The sequence below is a fragment of the Stegostoma tigrinum genome, chromosome 8, assembly GCF_030684315.1.
Source record: "Stegostoma tigrinum isolate sSteTig4 chromosome 8, sSteTig4.hap1, whole genome shotgun sequence".
In the NCBI taxonomy this organism is placed as follows: Eukaryota; Metazoa; Chordata; class Chondrichthyes; order Orectolobiformes; family Stegostomatidae; genus Stegostoma; species Stegostoma tigrinum.
The window spans coordinates 60,640,273-60,661,603 of record NC_081361.1 but is presented as its reverse complement, the minus strand read 5'-3'; positions in this window follow the sequence as shown (position 1 = coordinate 60,661,603).

Genomic DNA, 21,331 nt, shown 5'->3' with positions numbered 1-21,331 from the left:
GCCTTGTTAAAAGTTTGCTAATTTCATTTCAGTTTTGTTTTCATCGTCCTCATTACTGTTAGTAATCTACTGTGATTCACATTGATCATTTCTCCTAATATTTCTAATATATTAAAAATGTGAAAATCATGATCTTCCTTTGTGAAAATAAAAAATAGGTGCATCTGCCTTCATAGATTAATGGCCTGAATCAGTCATTCGTATCACACGTGAATAACTTTTTCTCACAAAATTAATTCTTTGAAACTATCCTCACCAAAAAGATCCTTATGAGATTAAAGTCACTTAGGTTTGTTAAGCTGCACAGTAAATTATGAACATTGATGATAATAGTTCATATTATTTGGATACTGTCTGTGATCATTTTGCATAACACAGATCCTTTTATTATTGAGCGGCTCTACTTGTCTCACAATGTAATTCCTATAATTTTACATTTTCCCTGCTTAAAATCCATCTACGTTCACCCAGGCAAGTAATTGTTCTAACTCCCTTGAAATGCCATTAATCTTACTTATAATTGTCACTTTGTCACATTGCCTGTGATCATTACCAATGCTACATCATATGAAATGCCCTTGCCACAAATTTTATAAACAAAATTGAGAGCAGTGGCTCAAGCCGAAACCCCTGAATCATTTTCTGAAGAAGAGACTAAGCCTGAAACGTCAGCCTTCCTGCTCCTCTGATGCTGCTTGGCCTGCTGTGTTAACCCAACTCTGCACCTTGTTACCCCTGAATCAAGTTGGGTTCTAATGATCATCATTTTATATTTTTACACAGCTAAGCCAGTTTTTAAGGCAACTTGTTAAATTGTTGTTAATTCCATGAAGTTTTGCTTTTCAGAAGCCAGACGAAGGGAGTGGATGAGTCTGCAGCACTGCTTTGCTGGATACATAACTTGTGAACATCTGGTTTACTTGTCCAATGGGTACATCAAGCACAGAAATTACTGAGCTGGTTACACATAAAAGTCCCTCATATCCTTCAGGAGATAAAGGTTATAGAGGTGCTGCATATACATGAAGGTGGAATGACCTTGCATTACAGACACTAATTTAATATAAGTCCCGAGAATTCCCTTGTGAGTACACTATTTTTAAGGTAATATGCAGACCTAATGTTAATACTGTTTATCAGTTGAACAAAAAATGCTTATTTCATACTAATGTAATGTTTTTTTCCAAATTAACCTAATTACTTCCATTTCAATACTGAGTCAAGGAGTTGTACAACATGGAAAGAGGCCCTTCAGCCCATCATGTTCATGCTATTCATCAAGCACCTACCCACTTCAACCCCCTGTTTCAGCACTTGGCCCAGTATGTATGCTGTGGTGCTGCCAGTGTTCATCTGACTACTTCTTAAATGTTGTGATGGTTCCCTCCTCTACCTCCCCTTTAAAGGTAATAAGTTCCACATATCCTCAAGCTTTGGGTGATAGGGTCCTTTTCGTAAATCTCCTCTAAAACTCCAACCCCTGACACTAACTCTGTGGCCCCTACTTACTGACCACACGACTAAGGGAAAAATGTGCTTTTATATCTACGCGATCTGTGCCTGTCATCATTTTGTGGACCTCAATCAGGTCCTCCACCAGCCTTCTCTACTCTAAGGAAAACAACTGTGGCCTCTCATGTGGTATAACGTGTAAATGCATTTCTGAAAAAGGGTCCCGACCCAAAACATCAGCTTTCCTGCTCCTCTGATGCTGCCTGGCCAGCTGCGTTCCTGCAGCTCCACACTGCGTTATCTCTGACTCCAGCATCTGCAGTTCTTGCTATCTCTGTGGCCTCTCATGTCTCTCTTTGTGGTCAAAACACTCACAGCAAGCAAAATCCTGGTGAACCAAAAAAGAAACAGAGAGAGCTGGAGAAACACAACAGGTCTGGCAGCATTAACAGAGAGAACACTGAATTAACATTTTGAGTCCAGAGATCGTTCATCATCCTGGTGAGTCTCCACTGCACCCTGTCTAGTGCAATCATGTCCTTTCTATAGTGTGGCAAGCAGAACAGCACACAGTGTTCCAGTTATGGCCTAACTAACATTATATATAGCTCCATACAGGGGAAGGCAATGGTCCAGTGGTATTATCGCTGGACTGTTAACCCCGAGACCCAGATAAAATTCTTGGGACCCAGGTTTGAATCCTGCCCTGGCAGATGGTGGAATTTGAATTCAGTAATTTATCTGGAATTGAAAATCTAATGATGACCATGAACCCATTGTTGATTATTGGGAAAAATCCATCTGGTTCACTCATGCCTGCTGGGGAAGGAAACTGCCATCCTTACGTGATCTGGCCTACATGTGACTCCAGACCCACAGCAATGTGGTTGACTCTCAACTGCCCTCTGGGCAATTAGGAATGGGCAATAAATGTTGCCTTGTCAGCGTCGCCTGCATCCCATTAATGATTAAGCAAAAAAAAATCATAATCTCCCTGCTGTTGAATTAAGCAGGCAATCAGCAGAAATAAACATAATTTATAGCTATTAGCAATACTTCCCTTTTAGGCGTGGTGGGTGTCCATCATATTGTAATGCTGGACATCTTAGTGAAATTACACAGGCAGCAGACACAAATTTCCCTGGGTGAGGTTCCACAAACAGGAAAGGCATACTTTCAGGAAATCCATGCAATTCAAGGAATTGCAGAAGTACAGAGTGTGTGAAACTAGCATAAACCAACGCAAAAAGAGGCTACAAACGAGGAAGACGCAGAGTAAAAATTTCTCTGCCTTTTGACAAATCTTCTAGCATGCAAACAAAATTTCATTTGACAATTTCATAGTGCAGTATCACTTGTTAGAAATCAGCACACACTGGGCTGCAATTTGTCAAGTTCATCCAGACCCCAGTTTCTTGCTCAATCCAGACTCCTTGGACAACTTGGCCTCTACCACCTGGAAGGACAAGGACAGCAGCTGAATGGGAGGGCAACCACCTTCAGACCTCTCACCATCCTGACTGAGGCTCGTATCTCTGTTTCTTCACTGGCAATGTGCCAAAACCCTGAAATTCCCTTTCTAACAGTGTCTATTGGCGTCTTAATACTCCAAAGACTGCAGTGTTCAAGAAGACAACTCACCACAACCAACCTCCAGGGCAATTAGAGATGAGCAAATAAATGCTGATCTAGCCAACAATTCTTTGAACAACTTTAAGAAAAGAAAACCTGCCTCATGGACATCCCTCTAATCAGGGATGATGGGCGGACTAAGTGGCTATTAGGCCCGATAAGCATACATGAAATAGCGAAAACAGAAAAAAGCTGGAGAAATCCATTTGACCAACACCTTCCACCCCAATCTCAAGTTCACCTGGACCATCTCCAACACATCCCTCACCTTCCTGGACCTTTCTGTCTCCATTTCAGGCAACCACCTACAAACCTAGGTCCATTTCAAGCCCACCGACTCCCACAGCTACCTGAAATACACCTCCTCCCACCCACATTCCTGCAAAATTTCCATCCCCTATTCCTAATTCCTTCGCCTCCACCGCACCTGCTCCCAGGATGAGGCATTCCACTCCCGTACATCCCAGATGTTCTCATTCTTCAAGGGCCACAACTTCCTCCCCCGCAGTGGTCGAAAACACCCTCGACCGTGTCTCCTGCATTTCACGCACCTCATCCCTCACACCCTTCCCCCACAATAACCACCCCAAGAGGATCCCCCTAGTAGTCACATACCACCCCACCAACCTCCGGATACAGCGCGTCATCTTCCGACACTTCTGCCATCTACAATCCGATCCCACCACTGAAGACCCCACCACACCCGGCACCTTCCCCTGCAACCGCAGGAAGTGCTACACCTGCCCATACACCTCCTTCCTCACCCCCAGCCCAGGCCCCAAGATGCCTTTCCACATCAAGCAGATGTTCACCTGCACATTCAATGTGGCTTACTGCATCCACTGTACCCATTGTGGCTTCCTCTACATTGGGGAAACCAAGCGGAGGCTTGGGGACTGCTTTGCAGAACACCTACGCTCGGTTCGCAGTAAACAATTGCACCTTTCAGTTGCGAACCATTTCAACTTCCCCTCCCATTCCTCAGACGACATGTCCATGCTGGGCCTCCTGCAGTGCCATAATGATGCCACCCGTAGGTTGCAGGAACAGCAACTCGTATTCCGCTTGGGAACACTGCAGCCCAATGGTATCAATGTGGACTTCACAAGCTTCAAAATCTCCCCTTCCCCCACTGCATCCCAAAACCAGCCCAGCTCATCCCTACCTCCCTAACCTGTTCTTTCTCTCACCTATCCCCTCCTCCCACCTCAAGCCGCACCTCCATTTCCTACCTACTAACCTCATCCTGCCCCCCTGATCTGTCCGTCCTCCCTGGACTGACATATCCCCTCCCAACCTCCCCACCTATACTCTCCTCTCCACCTATCTTCTCCTCTATCCATCTTCGATCCGCCTCCCCCTCTCTCCCTATTTATTTCAGAATCCTCCCCCATCCCCCCTTTCTGATGATGAAAGGTCTAGGCCCGAAACGTCAGCTTTTGTGCTCCTAAGATGCTGCTTGGCCTGCTGTGTTCATCCAGCCACACACTTTGTTATCTTGGAGAAATTCAGCAGGTTTTGCAGCATCTGTAAAGAGAAAAACAGAGTTAATGTTTTGAGTCCAGTGACTCTTCGTCAGTTCTTGGGCATTACTTCCTTGTGGCTGTTTGCAGCTTCTGGCTGCTTTTTATTTTAATGAACAGAAAGTAAAGAAAGGCTCAAGGATTAGCATTCCATGTGGAGAATAAGCAGGAACAGATGTGTTCTGGCATCTGTGGCACCACCGCTAAGTAGCTCAATGAGACTTTGAGGGCTGCATCTGAGAAGTGGGTGGCCTATGAATTTTCTGCATAGCCCCCATTTCCTCTTTGCACTCTGACTGCCTGCACCTGAAGTACCCAATCCCTTTGATTAGATTAGATTCCCTACAGTGTGGAAACGGGCCCTTCGGCCCAACAAGTCTACACCGCCCCTTGAAGCATCCCACCCAGATCCATCCCCCTATAACCCACACACCCCTGAACACTACGGGCAATTTAGCATGGCCGATCCACCTAACCTGCACGTCTTTGGACTTTGGGAGGAAATGGGAGCCCCCGGGGGGGAAACCCAGGCAGACACGGGGAGAATGTGTGAACTCCGCACAGGCAGTTACCCGAGGCTGGAATTGAACCTGGGTCCCTGGAGCTGTGAGGCTGCAGTGCTAACCACTGAGCCACCGTGCTGCCCCTGTGAGAAGTGTCACTTGCCGTTACAAATTACTGTGTAGTCCAATATTGAAGCCCCCAATTACAGGCTGTAGGTCAGCAACTGTGCTGACACTGGCAACCCAAATATTTCATGATAAATGTGCTCTAGCCAATTATGTTTGCTTAGCTCATTGACATATTAGCTACCTGTTCCTGGCACAGTGGTGATTCTAGGTCTGATAACCGACCTATATGCAGTCAAGCAGTGTCGTAAAGCCGGCATTGTGAATGATAGCAAAACTCTGTTTGTAAAATAAACAAGAACAAAAGGGCATTGGTTTACAGTGATGAGCAACATAAACAAAGGTGATGCGTGAAAAAAACTTTTTGCACAGTGAGTTTTTATGGAATATTCTGCCTGGGGGCTGGTTTAAGTGAGACTTTCAAAAGGTTATTGTATGGTCTTTTGGATAACAATAGTGCACAAGATAATGGAGAAAAGGCAGGAGCCTGGCGCTAAATAACAGAGCTAGACTAGTTAATAAAGCTAATGCAGACATGATAGAAGGAATGGCCTCCTCCTAATAATCCTGTGATTTGGTGAGCCAGTTGTATTTGTTAGCTCTCTCTAATACACTGATTCATTAAGGATATGGAGGTTAATTAGAAGAGACACTTGTTAAAATGTATCAGAGATAGTAGGAACTGCAGATGCTGGAGAATCCAAGATAACAAGGTGTGGAGCTGGATGAACACAGCAGGCCAAGCAGCATCAGAGGAGCATGTAAGAATGGAGGAGAATGACCTGAAAGAAATCTGGAAGATTAAATTGCATTACAACAATATAGATGTTGATCAGTTGTTTCCACATGTAATAAAACAGTAAAATACCAGCAGAGTTGATTGGAACTTTTTTGCCACAGAGTGAGTTCATAAATTATTTTAAAATGGAATTAGGCACTCGGTTAAGAAAATAATATTAAAAGCATCCAGATTTAATGTTAATAATGAAATAGATCTTCCTACTTGATTGACTATCCCCTCCACCTCACCAACAGTCTTGCCTGCCTAATTTGTACTCAGAGTGAAAGTAGGGTTTATGCTGGGAAAGAAATGTCTTTTTTCATCAAAATGCAGATGAGCAAGTACAAGTAATGTAGACTGATATGTCTAAGGTAATGAGAAAAATGAGTAGCTGCTGGGGCCATGGAAATATCATGTTGAATGCGACTAGTTTGGTTGAATAATGGAGGCTGTAATATTAAATTGATATCCTGCAATTTTGCTATAATTCTTTTGAGAATCAGGGAACTTTCACATGACCTTCAAATCTTACCTGTAGCTAATAACCTCCCTTATGTACATCTGGTTATCCTGAAAATATAGTTTTCATTTTGAGGGTCAGTTTAAACTCGTGGTAACCTCAGATGAAGTTCAAGTACTTGAATGGGTGATTCTAATAGCTACTCAAAGGTGATTTGTACATTTTGGAGAAATTAGTTTGATATAGGATGAACCAAATTATAGGTTGCTTAAAAAAGAAAGAATATTAACATATTAATTCCATGATCCATGAAGACCAATGGCAGATTACTTACAATTTTGGCGACAGCACAAAACAGATGTTCATGGATAAATCACCTTCTATACCCTGCTCCATCAGAACAGCCTGTCTCCTCATTTCAATCAGACTAGGTGCATTATAGGTGGCCAATCCAAGATCAGAGTTTTTATGCCATCAGACAAAATTAGAATAATTTCTCTCAGAGTTTTAATTTTTGTTATTTGTGTGAATAAGTGGAAGAAGAAATGAAACAACAAATCTTTGCTACTTTGTTCACCAAGGTCTTAAAGCTTTTATTTTCCTTAATTGCTGTAGAGAAATCGTTTGCTCTAAAAATGTGACATGTTCAAACTAAAGTGATGTGTTTGGGATTTTTAGCTGATTCACTGTTTGCCAAAACATATTCCCATTGCAGGTCAATGAAAATTTGTGTCATGTGCCAGAGAATATAGGAAGGAGTTTGATCCTGCCCTCTCAATGCATGGAACTGAATGAATGAGGTGTTACATTTTCTGTGGACTTCTCCAGATGACCTCCCACACTAAATCTCCAGGCATCAGTTTTAGCTTGCTCCTCTGCGCAGACAAGAGGACCATGTGCTGGAAGCTCAGAGGATCCCACCCTTAAATATGTATGACAGGGCACAGATGTTTTTTTTAAACTTCAGGCCTGAGGATCGATGTGATTGCCCAGCAGCTCCACATTGTTAGAAGAGGGAGTTAGTAATGGATGACATTTAGTTGGGCAGATGACCACCTTCCCAGTTCCACCCTGATTAATCTGGTGGCAGGCAGATTTATGGACAGCCTTCCTAATCTATTGCCAGTGGAGGCATTTGATTGAATGCTATTATATCCAATTTAATGGCCTTTTGTGATTTTTGTGAGGCTAGTAATAAATCAATGGCTGGCCATTGGGGCTTGTCATTGGAGACAGCACAACAAATAAACCTTGCTCTATTTGGTTGTGAGTTGCTATTGGTAGGCCCTCATTCAAAATGCTGAACTGAGCATCAGGAAATGGGGCATGAGCTTGCTTAAAGCTACTTGTGCTGACCCCCTTTAATCCCTCCCACAACCAACAGGCTAACACATGGGTTCTTCCTCAATCAAAGGCTGCAAATGGGTGTAATGCCATCTGCAACCACTTCCCTCCTGATAGCACTGCTGAGCACAGAAGAGATGCTGACCTCTGATTAGCTGGCAGCAGTCAGTTGGCAGGAGTTCCATCCAGGGTCCTTGACCCCAAGGGAAGGCCCACTGTGAGCCTGAGCAGCAAAAGATCTGGCTCAAAAACCAGCTGCATAGAGGCCTCGCCAGCTTTCTAGCCAATGGCTGAGAGCGATGTCTTTTTATATTTTGTAATTTATTTTAGATTAGATTAGATTAGATTCCCTACAGTGTGGAAACAGGCCCTTCGGCCCAACAAGTCCACACCGCCCCTGAAGCATCCCACCCAGACCCATCCCCCTGTAACCCACACACCTCTGAACACTACGGGCAATTTAGCATGGCTGATCCACCTAACCTGCACATCTTTCGACTGTGGGAGGAAACTGGAACACCTGGAGGAAACCCACGCAGACACGGGAAGAATGTGCAAACTCCACGCAGACAGTCGCCCCAGGTGGGAATCGAACCCGGGTCCCTGGTGCTGTGAGGCTGCAGTGCTAACAGCTGGAGATCTCCTCCAGGACCAAAGTTTAGGCTTCTTTGACATTAGATGACATATGCGAGTGTTCGAGTTTATTCTTCCAGTCTCCAGTGCCAGCCTCTTGCCATGCAACCGTGAGCAGCTGGGTCTCACTATATGGGAAACTACAGCTGCAGTGCTTCCAATCTGCTGTAACCACAGGGAGACAATGTGCTGCAGATGATTTTGCAGGCAGCACTAAAATAGGTGGGAAAGTAAACTGAAATGAAAAATTAAAGTAATTACAAATGGAAATGGGTAGATTAGATGAAGGGGTCAAAATTTGGCAATAGAGTTTAATGTGTATAAATGTGAGATTCACCATTTCGGTCAGAAGAACGGGAAAAAAAAACAGTGGTAAAGGGAGTGAATAGTTAATGTGGTGTAGAAGTACTGAACAAAACCGCAAATCTGTTGAGCTTCTTGAGCACTATTGGAGTTCCACCCTTTGAGGCAAATGGAGAATACTTGAATACATGCTGACTTGTGCCTTCTGGGCAGTGGAAAGTGGGAGTCATTTACTCGCCTTAAAATTCCCAACCACAGGGCTACTTGTATAAACAGTTTTAGTGCGGGATTGTTAACAATGTTGTCACCTCAGGTACTGCTCATGCTGCACTTCCAATCTGCTGTTATCACAGAGACAGAATGCCCTATGGACAAACTTACAGACAACACTAAAATAGGTGGGAAAGTAAATTACAATCAAGATGGGATGCCATGTAATGGCTATACAAGACATTTGTGAGGCCACTTTTGGAATACTTGTACAGTTCTGGTCACCCTGCTACAGGAAGGATGTTGTTAAATTGGAAAAAAGTTACAAGGATGTTGGCTAGATTGGAATGTTTGAATTATAAGGAGAGGCTGAATGGGCTGGGACTTTTTTCCCTGGTGCGTCGGAGGCTGAGGGGTGACCTTGTAGAGGTTTGTAAAATTATGAGGGACATAGATATGGTGAATTGCCAAGGTCTTTTTTCAAGGGCAGAGAGTTAAAAACTAGAGGGCATAAGTTTAAGGTAAGAGGGGAAAGATTTTAAAAAGGACCTGGTGGCAAATTTTTCACACAGAGGGTGGTGCATGTATGGGATGTGCAGCCAGAGGAAGTGGTAGATGGTGGTACAATTATAACATTTAAAGGATATTTGGGCAAGTACATGGATAGGAGAGGGTTAGAGGGATATAGACTAAATGCAGGCAAACGGGATTAGTTAAGCTTGGGATAGCTGGTTGGCATGGATGACTTGGACCAAAGGATTTGTCACCGTGTTGAATGGCTCTATGACTCAGTAAATTTACTATTGAATATGGGTAAGTTAGGTGAAAGAGTGAAAATTTGGCAGATGGATTTTATTGGAGATAAACACGAGCTTATCCATTTTCGTCGGAAGAATAAAAAAGCAATTTCTAAATGGAGATAAACTTCAAAATTCTTCAGTGCAGAGACATCTGGGCGTCCTCGTTCATTAATTGCAGAAAGCTAGTGTGCAAGTTCAGAAAGTAATAGAAGGGTAAATGAAATTTTGGCATTTATTGCTAAAGAAATGGAGGGCGAAATAGGGATGTGTCGTTGCAACTGCACAAGGCTTTGGTATGACTGCATCCAGCGTACTGCATTCAGTTTTAATCCTCTTACTTGAGGAAGGAAGGAATTACACTGGAGGCAGTTCAGAGAAGGTTCATTAGATTAATCCCAGAAATGAAAGGCTTGCCTTATGAGGATATATTAAGCGGTTTAGACTTGTACTTGCCAGAGTTTAGAAGAATGAGAGAAGACCTAACTGAGGTGTAAAAGATGCTCAAGGGGATAACAAAGTAGAAATAGAGTTGATGTCCCCCTTGTGTTTAGGATAAGTGTTGGCAAATTTAATACAGAGGCAAGGAGTAATTATTTCTCACAAGGGGTTATGAATCTTTGGAATTCACTATCCCATAGTCCAATGGATGCTAGGATACTGAATAAATTTGAGAAGATAGATTTTTAATTGGCAATGTGTTAAAGGGAGAGCAGACAGGAAAGAGGAGTTGAGGCCAAGTTGAGATCAGTCATATTGTATTAAATGGCAGAGCAGGCTGAATTACCTACTCCTGCTCCTATTTGTTCTTCTTTTCTTCTGTATCATACCATTCCTCAAAATCCCTTGACCTGTTTGTCCTCACAAACTACAGCTCTGTCTCCAAACTCCCATACCTTTCTCAAGCTTTTGAATAAGCTGGCACCTCTCAAATCCATGTCCATCTTATCTACAACTCCATGTTAGTGTGAGATGTTAAACCAAGGCCCCATCTCCCCCTCAATGTAAAAGATCCCAAGCCATTGTCTTCAGGAAGAGACCTGGTTCCCTGGCCAATATCTTTTCCTCAAAAGGCAGCACAAAAATATATTTTCTGTCCACTATCATATTGCTCTTTATGGGAGCTCACTATTGAGTACAAATTAGAAATTGATCATATTACATTAGAATTGTGACTGTGCTTTAAAGTTACATTTTGTCCGCAAAGCACCTGTAATTGTGCGAAATAATAAGGAAAAATCACAATTTTATTTCTTTCTTCCTCAACTTGTCCTGGTCAAAGTTGATTACAATAAGTCCCTCCACCACCTCTACTCTTTTTTTCTAGCAAAGACTACACTCACCTAGTTCCATTCTTCTTGAACAGTCATAGCTAGAAAATCACCTGTATTGGTTTTTATTCCTACTCTTGTGCTATTACTACTGGTAGCAGCCCAGTATCTAATCTCCCTCCCACCCTCCTATTTCTCATCCACATCCTGGCCCATAGTTGTTTTGTCCAAAAACGCAGCAATAATTCTTCCCTGTTTACCAATGACGTCCAGATTTACCTCACGACTACCTCCCTCAGTGCCTCCACTGTCCTTTAATTGTAGAAATGGTTGAGAAACGTCTTTTGAGTAAGTATAAATTTTCTCCAAATAAATATCGGGAATATTGCATTAAGTTGAATCCTTGCAGGCTCACAGCGTTTAATGGTGTTAATGGGCTTGTTGGCCTAGTGTTAACCAGCTGGCTATGATCCTCCCATTGGGGCTAGTGCCCTTACTGATGCCAGAAACTGTAATCTAACAAGAGGAAGCCTCCTGCCCACAGGTTGTCTGACAGGGGTTGGTGGGAGAGAGTATTGGATGACCAAAGCTACCTCTCATTGAGCCCAACAGCTGTAAACCATCCTCTGGAAGGACTTCCCATCTGAACTAATTCATGTGACAACACATAAATGTTATTTGTTTTCAATACTGCAGATGACACTGGGTTTGAAGACACCTTCACAGTCTCCTGCTTGTTTCAGTGGTGCCCATCTCTCCAGGATCTCCTATTTTCATGTTTTGCCCACTGCCCTGAATTGAATGGGGCTTCTGGAGATGTCAACTGAATTGTCTGCCTCCAAGAAGCTTTTGATCAACTCCGTGCTATGGCCAATTACAGGTTCTTGACTTAGAGTTGAGGTTGATGTCTGGATCACAATCAGGAAAATTCTGCGCATTCATTGACTTTGAATCCCTTTGTTTCATTGTCACTGACTCTATCTGTCTCCTTGCAAAATATCTGAGGTGGAGGAGACATTTTTAATGGAAATCGGTGACAAGTGGTGTCCCGCAGGGTTCAGTGTTGGGGCCACAGCTGTTCAGCTTGTATATTAATGATCTGGATGAAGGGACTGGGGGCATTCTGGCGAAGTTTGCCGATGATACGAAGATAGGTAGACAGGCAGGTAGTACTGAGCAGGCGGGGAAGCTGCAGAAAGATTTAGACAGTTTAGGAGAGTGGTCCAGGAAATGGCTGATGAAATTCAATGTGAGTAAATGTGAGGTTTTGCACTTTGGAAAAAAGAATACAGACATGGACTATTTTTTAAACAGTGAGAAAATTCGCAAATCAGAAGTGCAAAGGGATCTGGGAGGGTTGATCCAGGATTCTCTAAAGGTTAACTTGCAGGTAGAGTCCGTAATTAAGAAAGCGAATGTAATGTTATCGTTTATCTCAAGAAGGTTGGAATATAAATGCAGCGATGTGCTTCTGAGGCTTTATAAAGCACTAGTTAGGCCCCGTTTAGAATACTGTGTCCAATTTTGGGCCCCACACCTCAGGAAGGACATACTAGCCCTGGAGTGTGTCCAGCGGAGATTCACAGGGATGATCCCTGGAATGGTAGGTTTAACATATGATGAACGGCTAAGGATCCTGGGATTGTAATCATTAGAGTTTAGAAGGTTGAGAGGTGATCTAATCGAAACTTACAAGATAATGTATGGTTTAGAAGGGGTGGATGCTAGGGAGTTGTTTTCGTTAGGCGGGGAGACTAGGAAGCGTGTGCACAGCCTTAAAATTAGAGGGGCTAAATTTAAAACTGAAATGAGATGACATTTCTTCAGCCAGAGAGTGGTGGGCTTGTGGAATTCATTACCGCAGAGTGCAGTGGAGGCCGGGACGTTGGATGCCTTCAAGGCAGAGATCGTCAAATTCTTGATCTCAAAAGGAATCAAGGGCTACGGGGGGAGTGCAGGGAAGTGGTGTTGAAATGCGCATCAGCCATGATTTAAATGGCGGAGTGGACTTGATGGGCCAAATGGCCTTACTTCCACTCCTATATCTTATGGTCTTATGGAAACAGGCTTTAATCAGGGTGTAATTTCTTAATATTCAATTTACATCATTTAGTTACCTATTTAACCCTGGGGTCGCTTATATGTGCTATCACAAAGGACATCTATTTCCATTTCTGCCACATTATCCTTGCCTCAGCTCACAGGGTGGTGAACCCATATCCTTGTTTTTGTTCTCTGCCCTTGAGAAGTCTGATGCATTACTGTCTGGCTTCCCAAGATCTACACTTCATAAACTTGAGGTCATCCAAAACCTTGCTGCCTAATTACATGCATCACCTACAGTGCACCAGCTAAAGCAATGTCTCAATTTTAAAATTTTCATTCTTGTTTTCCAAAACCTCCCTGGGCTTTCCCTTGCATATCTTTGTAACTTCCTCCAGGTCTGTAACCCAGCTGCCCGTACCCTTCCAATTTTGACCTCTTAAGTATCCCTGATTTTAGTTGTTCCACCATTAGCTGATGTGCCTTCATCTCCTGTAGCCTTAACTTCTGCAACTTTGCCCCAATTCATTTTTCTTCCTTCTTGTCTTTCCTTCTTTAATATGCTCCTCCCAACCGTGTTTCTGTGCAGCACTGGGGTGTTTTATTACATTAAAGACACAATATAAATATAGATTGTTGTTTTTGAATAACATTTACTAATACATGGAATAAAACCAAAATCACTTTTGCTCTGGAGCATTGTTCACATTTAACAAATTGGTTCCAGCAAACAGCAGTTTTTAATAGAACCAAGCTTTATTTGGGATGTAATTCCTTAACATTCAATTGAGGGAAGAAGTCAAATATCTCTCAAGGACAAAAGCATCTTGCTTAGATTATGTGCCAAGAAAGAAAAGTTTAAGTTAAAACATTAATTTCTCAGAGAACATTATGCATATCACAGACTTCACAGACTTAAGTTTTGTCTCCTGATATATATCTTAACCAAAAGAATTTTGATGAAGTTTCATTTGCTCTTCATTTTTTGTTTTCTGTCATTGATCAGCTAGATCTTTGAGAAGCATTCATGCCTCAGCATTGTTGCATCATGGTTAATAACCTTGTAATCTAGTCCAATATGTGGTGTCCTGTTCACAATATGTGTAGACCACCATTCCCAAACAAAGTCCATTGGTAATAGGTACCAAACAGCCACCTTCTTGGTTCACAATATTTATTCTGATTAAAGTTAAATCACAAGAGAGTGTTTTATTGAAGTTCTTTTTATCAATTTTAACTATGAAGCTAATTACATTTGTAAAGTTTTCTTTAGCTGCTGCATTTTTTTGGAAGACAGGTGAGTAGTGAAATCACTAGCACTACTTCTCGCTGTATTGCTGCTCTGTTTACTGCAACCAGCTCCAGCACAGAATTTCAATGTGCCAAATCACTTCAATTTACTCAATGCCTCATCAGACTACGATATTCAATTGAAAAATCAAGAGTTCCTGAATTACTTATTATTGAATGTTTGATATGCTTGAGATGGTGCCTCATTCTCACTCAAGTCCCTTGTTCCATTGAAGTGAATGACAAATCACTGTTGCCTGTGACACTGCCTGCTAATGCTGAATGTAGCAGCAAATCTCCTGACTACAGTGTTTTATTGCTCTGGAGTTGGAAAATTTGCCTGAAGTGAGAGCTAGCATAAATTAGAAGAGAATGATCAAGGCCTTTTGGCTTACCCTACTTCCTTTATCCAAACAGGCCAATGATTCCCTTACGCAGTGCCAAAAGGGTTTTGGTTACCCAGCATGGCACCAAACTGTAAAATGATTTTGCTGTTTGCCTGCACTGTCCTTTCCAGAAATTAATTCTACATGAATTAGCAAAAAGACCTAGCTATGTGAAAAAATTTGCCATTTGCAGTTTAATCTTGACACCTTGTCCTTTAAGGTGGAATTACTTGAAATCGGTGATCTGTGATTCTACCAGGTAATTTTTAGTCAATTCAATTGTAACCTGTTGAAACCTAATCTTCTTCATCTTCTACTTGGTATTCTACTGAATTGCAAAATCAACTGTAAATTGGTTGTGAAGAGTTTGCAAAACAGTCTTTTATGAGTTCCTAAGTATCAATTCAAGATGAACATTTCTTGGCAAAATATTGATCTTATGGTTGGCTGTAAAATCGATGACCTCAATTGGCCAATCCCATTCGCCTGTGGTTCCTAATACTTTTTGGGATGCTAATGTCACCTACTTCAAACAGCAAGTGCTCTTATTTATGATATTCACAATATCCCAATACACAAGAGGTCTTATACTGAAATTAATATTCTTGGAATATCATGCGATTGAATGACTAAAAATACCACCTTGACTTATCTTGTGTGCAGGAATAACTATTAAACACATTTCTTTTGATGTAAGATACCTTACGTGGTTTGGGTTGAAGAATTGGAGTACATTTATCCAATGTAAGATTTTATATACAATGAGCTAAATCTTACATCATTTTTACTAAATGTCAGTTTTGTCAATTTTCATGGAGAGTTTCCCTGCATGAGGCTGAGTGAGATCTCTCAGCAGATCTTGCTAACCTCACTTCGCTAGTGACCTACCCTGCCTTACAGTCCCATCTTTCATCCGATTCTATCCCCATCCTACCACCCACTGTTCCTGGAAGATCTCTTTACTCACCGGATGTCCACCAAACAGCCAGCATCTCTGGAACCCTGCTACCTGAAGAAGGAGCGAGGCTCTGAAAGCTTGTTTTCTCAAATAAACCTGTTCGACTATAACCTGGTGTTGAGTGATTTCTGACCTTGAAGAAGTGTTGTACATCTGGATGAGCAGTGGCATTTGGAAGTTGTCCTGTACATCGAAGTGTGGTCATTCTGAGAAGGAGAAAATGGTGCCATGGTTTGTGGAGGTCCTGATGGTGTGTTCCAAGAGGAGGACCACTCTCTTCCTAGAGGACTTGCAGAGGAAGCCAAGCCACCCGATCCTGGCGGTCTAGTCTGAAGTAACTAACTAGGCCAATGCTGTGTTTATAGAGCAGAGGAATGGCCAACAGTGCCACGAGATAGCCATTTAACACTCTGGTGTGCCAGCGTAAGCGCCACTCTCTTTTCTCAGCTACCTCACACTCATTATCTCTCATCAAGCCTTGTGCATTATTACTCTTACTGTTGAATGCAGCATCTTCTCTCACTTGGTCTCATCCTTTGCCAACCTCCCCATGTCACTAACTGTCCACTGTTTCTGTGATACCTGCTGAGTCACCTGGGCCACCTCAACACCTGCACCAGCAGAAAAAGCTGTGACATCCACTTTTACCTCACTTATTCCCTCCTTCTCTCCCATTACAGGAGAAAACAGCCCATAATAGGATGGAAAGAACCAAGATGGGCACAGGGGTGTTCGGCATTCTGCTTCTTACCTACTCTTAGGAGAATACTTGGTCCCTTTCAGGGAAAGACTGGTACTGCCCTACGGAGATGCTGAGTTATCCATATCCCGCCAACTGAGGTAAGTATCATCCTTCATTCCATTGCGACTCTCACAATAGCCTTGCTGTCAGTGTTATCCATTGACCATCTCTACTCATTATTGGCTGCGATGCCTTCTCTCCCTTGTGACTAGTGAGTGCCAGTGGAATGGTCCCAGCAGCAGAGGAGAAATGGGCTGATCACCTGGTAGGTACTCCTTGGAACTCTGAGGAAGAAAATTGCAAGGCCTCAGAGGAAGCATTGCAAGGCTATGAGGCATCTCCTGCACCTGTCAACCAGGCCAGATACAGAAACCTTGGAGGGAGCATTGTGCTTAGACAGTTTGGAAGCACCTCATTAGGACAGCTCTGAAAAGGAAGAAACATCCTGGGCCGTTGGTCACTCAGAGGCTTGCCAGAATCCAGTACTTGCTCAGCCATTAGTGAGTTCACCCATATGCACAATGAGGAACAGGAGCTGCAGATAAACATGTGGGATACCTCATAGCACAGAGGCTGCCTCAATGAGTTGTCATTTGGCTACCTCCATGAATAGATTTGCAGCTGCTGTTGATACCCAGGTCCAACACTCTCAGGATCTGCTGGATATGCGGCTGGACCTGCAGTCCATCACCCTCACCATTTTCCTCATAATTGAAGAGATGGTAACAGGATACAGGGAATCTGCTGCTCACTCCAGGTGGCCCTTTCTAACAAGGAGACAGCACTATGCTAGAAGATATCCATCCAGAGTGGAAACCATACATGGAACTCTTCTCAAGAGATCCAATGGTGTCCAGGACCTCCACCCGTTGCCTTTCCTCTTCCAACTCTTGAAAATTCAAACCAAGGAGGGTCAACTTACCTGTGGCAGGAACCCTCAGCATTTTGGGCCATCTAGACATAAACACCACCACGCCCCTCCCCTGCTGCATGACCAAATCTCTCAGGCCAACACTGCTGAGCAGGCTCTCTCTAGCCCAGCTGAGACATGGTGGGAGGGAAAGAAATAAACTTCTTCTGAGCCCACATTGGTGGCATGGATGACATTGCGCAGTATAAGGTCTCATGTCCCGTAAGTGGTACTGGTTTTCTAATAGGCCTGGTGGTTGACTCTCGATCTAGCCTGGAAAGTAACTGTATCACTCTTGTTTAAGAAAGGATCAAGGCAAAAGATGGAAAATTATAGGCCGATTAGCCTAACCTCAGTAGAAAATTCTAGAATCCATTGTCAAGGATGAGATTTCTAAATTCCTGGAAGCGCAGGGTCAGATTAGAACAAGTCAGCATGGATTTAGTAAGGAGAGGTCGTGCCTGACAAACTTGTTAGAATTCTTTGAAGAGGTAACAAGTATGTTAGACCAGGGAAACCCAGTAGATGTTATCTACCTAGACTTCCAAAAGGCCTTTGATACAGTGCCTCACGGGAGGCTGCTGAGCAGGGTGAGGGCCTATGGTGTTCAAGGTGAGCTACTGGCTTGGATTGAGGATTGGCTGTCTGACAGAAGGCAGAGAGTTGGGATAAAAGGCTCTTTTTTGGAATGGCAACCGGTGAAGAGTGGTGTCCCGCAGGATTCGGTGTTGGGGCTGCAGCTGTTCACCTTATACATTAATGATCTGGATGAAGAGACCGGGGGCATTCTGGTGAAGTTTGCCGATGATACGAAGATAGGTGGACAGGCAGGTAGTACTGAGCAGGTGGGGAAGCTGCAGAAAGATTTAGAAAGTTTAGGAGAGTGGTACAGGAAATGGCCGATGAAATTCAATGTGAGTAAATGTGAGGTTTTGCACTTTGGGAAAAAGAATACAGGCATGGACTATTTTCTAAACGGTGAGAAAATTCGTAAAGCAGAAGTACAAAGGGATCTGGGAGTGTTGGTCTCGGATTCTCTGAAGGTTAACTTGCAAGTAGAGTCCGTGATTAAGAAAGCGAATGTAATGTTGTCATTTATCTCAAGAGGGTTGGAAGATAAAAGCAGCGATGTGCTTCTGACGCTTTATAAAGCTTTATTTAGGCCTCATTTAGAATTCTGTGTCCAAGTTTGGGCCCCACACCTCAGGAAGGACATACTAGCCCTGGAGCGTGTCCCGCGGAGATTCACACAGATGATCCCTGGAATGGTAGGTTTAACATATGATGAATGGCTAAGGATCCTGGGATTGTAATCATTAGAGTTTAGAAGGTTGAGAGGTGATCTAATAGAAACTTACAAGATAATGTATGGTTTAGAAGGGGTGGACACTAGGAAGTTGTTTCCATTAGTCAGGGAGACTAGGACCCGTGGGCACAGCCTTAAAATCAGAGGGGGTAAATTTAAAACTGAAATGAGACGACATTTCTTCAGCCAGAGAGTGGTGGGCTTGTGGAATTCATTGCCACAGAGTGCAGTGGAGGCCGGGACACTAGATGCCTTCAAGGGACAGATCAACAAATTCTTGATCTCAAAAGGAATCAAGGGCTACGGCTAGAGTGCATGGAGGTGGAGTTGAAATGGCCATTAGCTATGATTTAAATGGCGGAGTGGACTGGATGGGCCGAATGGCCTTACTTCCACTCCTATGTCTTATGGTTTTATGCCTAAACTCATGTCCACACAGAATATACCAATGGATCAATGCCTGTGTTAAAGCTTGCTGCAGCTTGCAGAAACAAGATGAAAAATATGCAGATAAAATGCTGACTCCATTGTCCCTTGTGGTCAAAGATTTCTATGCTTTCCTTGGCCCCTGTATGTGGAAGTGTTGGTGGTGAATGAAATGGTCGGCAATGTAAATAAGGGGAGGCAATCGCCCAGTGGTATTATTGCTGGACTGTTAATCCAGAGACCCAGATAACATTCTGGGTCCCGGGTTTGAATCCTGCCGTAGCAGATGGTGGAATTTGAATTCAATAAATTATCTGGAATTAAGAATCTAATGACGACCGTGATTCCATTATTGATTGTAGGAAAACCCCATCTAGTTCACTAATGTCCTTTAGGGAAGGAAACTGCCATCCTTATTGGGTCTGGTCCTCATGTGAGTCCAGAACAACAACAATGTGGTTGACTCTGATCTGCCCTCTGGGCAATTAGGGGCGGGCAATAAACGCTGCCTGCCCAGCGATGCCCACATCTGGCGAACAAATAAAGATTAAAGGCAATGTGTGGAGGAGGGGATATACAACACACAGGGAGTCAATGCTTAGGGTCACCAGGGGTTGGAGACTGTGTTGTGAACTGTATGTAATGTTTTTATCATCAGAAGGGGCTCACAGCAGTGAGGCCTACAGACCCCTCCCTCACAGGACAACTTGTTTATCTCACACACTCCAGATGTGGATTCAGCCATTTTTTTTCCCCGTATGTTCTTTTGATTCACAGATTCTTTGACCAGTAGCTCCCAACTAGCATCTATTCGTCAATCAGATCCCAGATATCTCCCTCCTGGTAAACTTTCTGAAAGGTTTCACCCCTACCAGGTCCTGATCCAATCCATAGACATGAGTCTGCCCACCTTTCCCCCACCGGCTCCTGGCATTTGAGGTCACTCATGCCGGAATGGTCATGCGCTGTCTACCCTTGAAGGCCCAGTTCACTTACCTTTGCCCTGGGCTCTCCTTGAGTCTGGGGGTCCTTCTTGTCCAACAGTCAAGGCTTTTACCTGGGCACTGCTGAGCACAGAGCTACCAGCCTTTGATTTGCCAGCAGCTCTTGCTGAGCAGGACATGTCCCCACGGGGTCTCGATTCTAGTGGAAGGCCTGCCCATCTCTCATAACTGCTGGATGTGTGATTCAGCAGGTACTGCTTGGTAGAATTGGAACTGGTCTTTCACCAGCTCACCAACTGGCTGACAATGCCTCAACAAGATTCTGCCCATATTCATCGAACAAATTTGTATAGTGTGCTGAATGATACATTAGGCTGGAAATTGACATGACTATGACAGCATCAGTAATGTTGGGTCATGTGTAATATTGAATACAGCATGGTACCTACTTATGGCAGAACAGAACAGGCCATTTTCCCTACGGCAGAACCTCCGGGTCGTTAAATCTCTGGAATGATTCTCTAATAACACCCAGCAACTCAACACAGAAAGAGAAAGAGACAAGAACTATCATTAAGCTACAGTTCTAGGCAGCTGACTCACAGAATGTAAGAATGGAAGCCTGTGCACACATTGCTTTCCAGTGGTCTTGCCACAGTAACCTGGTTGTTCGGGTACTCAGATAGAATAATAAGGAAATATGAATAAATCATATTGTGTAATCTAGCTGAAAACAAGTTTTTGTTCATTTTATTATTCCCCTCTGTTCTTGGGACAAATTACTCAGGTGTTGCTTGGCACCTCTAACCAAGGGCATGACGATAACCACAGCCCAACATCTGGAAAGTACCAGGGAAAATTTATGACCTACCTCTCATTTGGAGTGCCAATCTACTGTGCCATCTCAATACTTGTGATAAATCACTTTAATAATTACACAACCATATAATCCATTTCTTGGACCCTATGAAAGACACAAAATTGACATGTGCATTAAATTACAAAACATATTCAGCTGAGAGCATCCAATCATAAGTAATTCATGACTCTCGTACTTTTATTTTCATTGATGGCTTCATCTCTGCTGAAACTGGGACAGATAAAAGGAATGATGAAATCAAAGCATATTCAGGTTGGTGATATACAAGGTGGTTCCATGAGAGCTGCTTCTGAACTCTCCAAAACTAACTAGCATTTTCATGGTTCTAATATCTGCCATAAAGGCCTATTGTGAGTTTATCCTTCCAAATTACATTCGAAGAGCTTTCATTTCATTGGGAATCACTTTAAT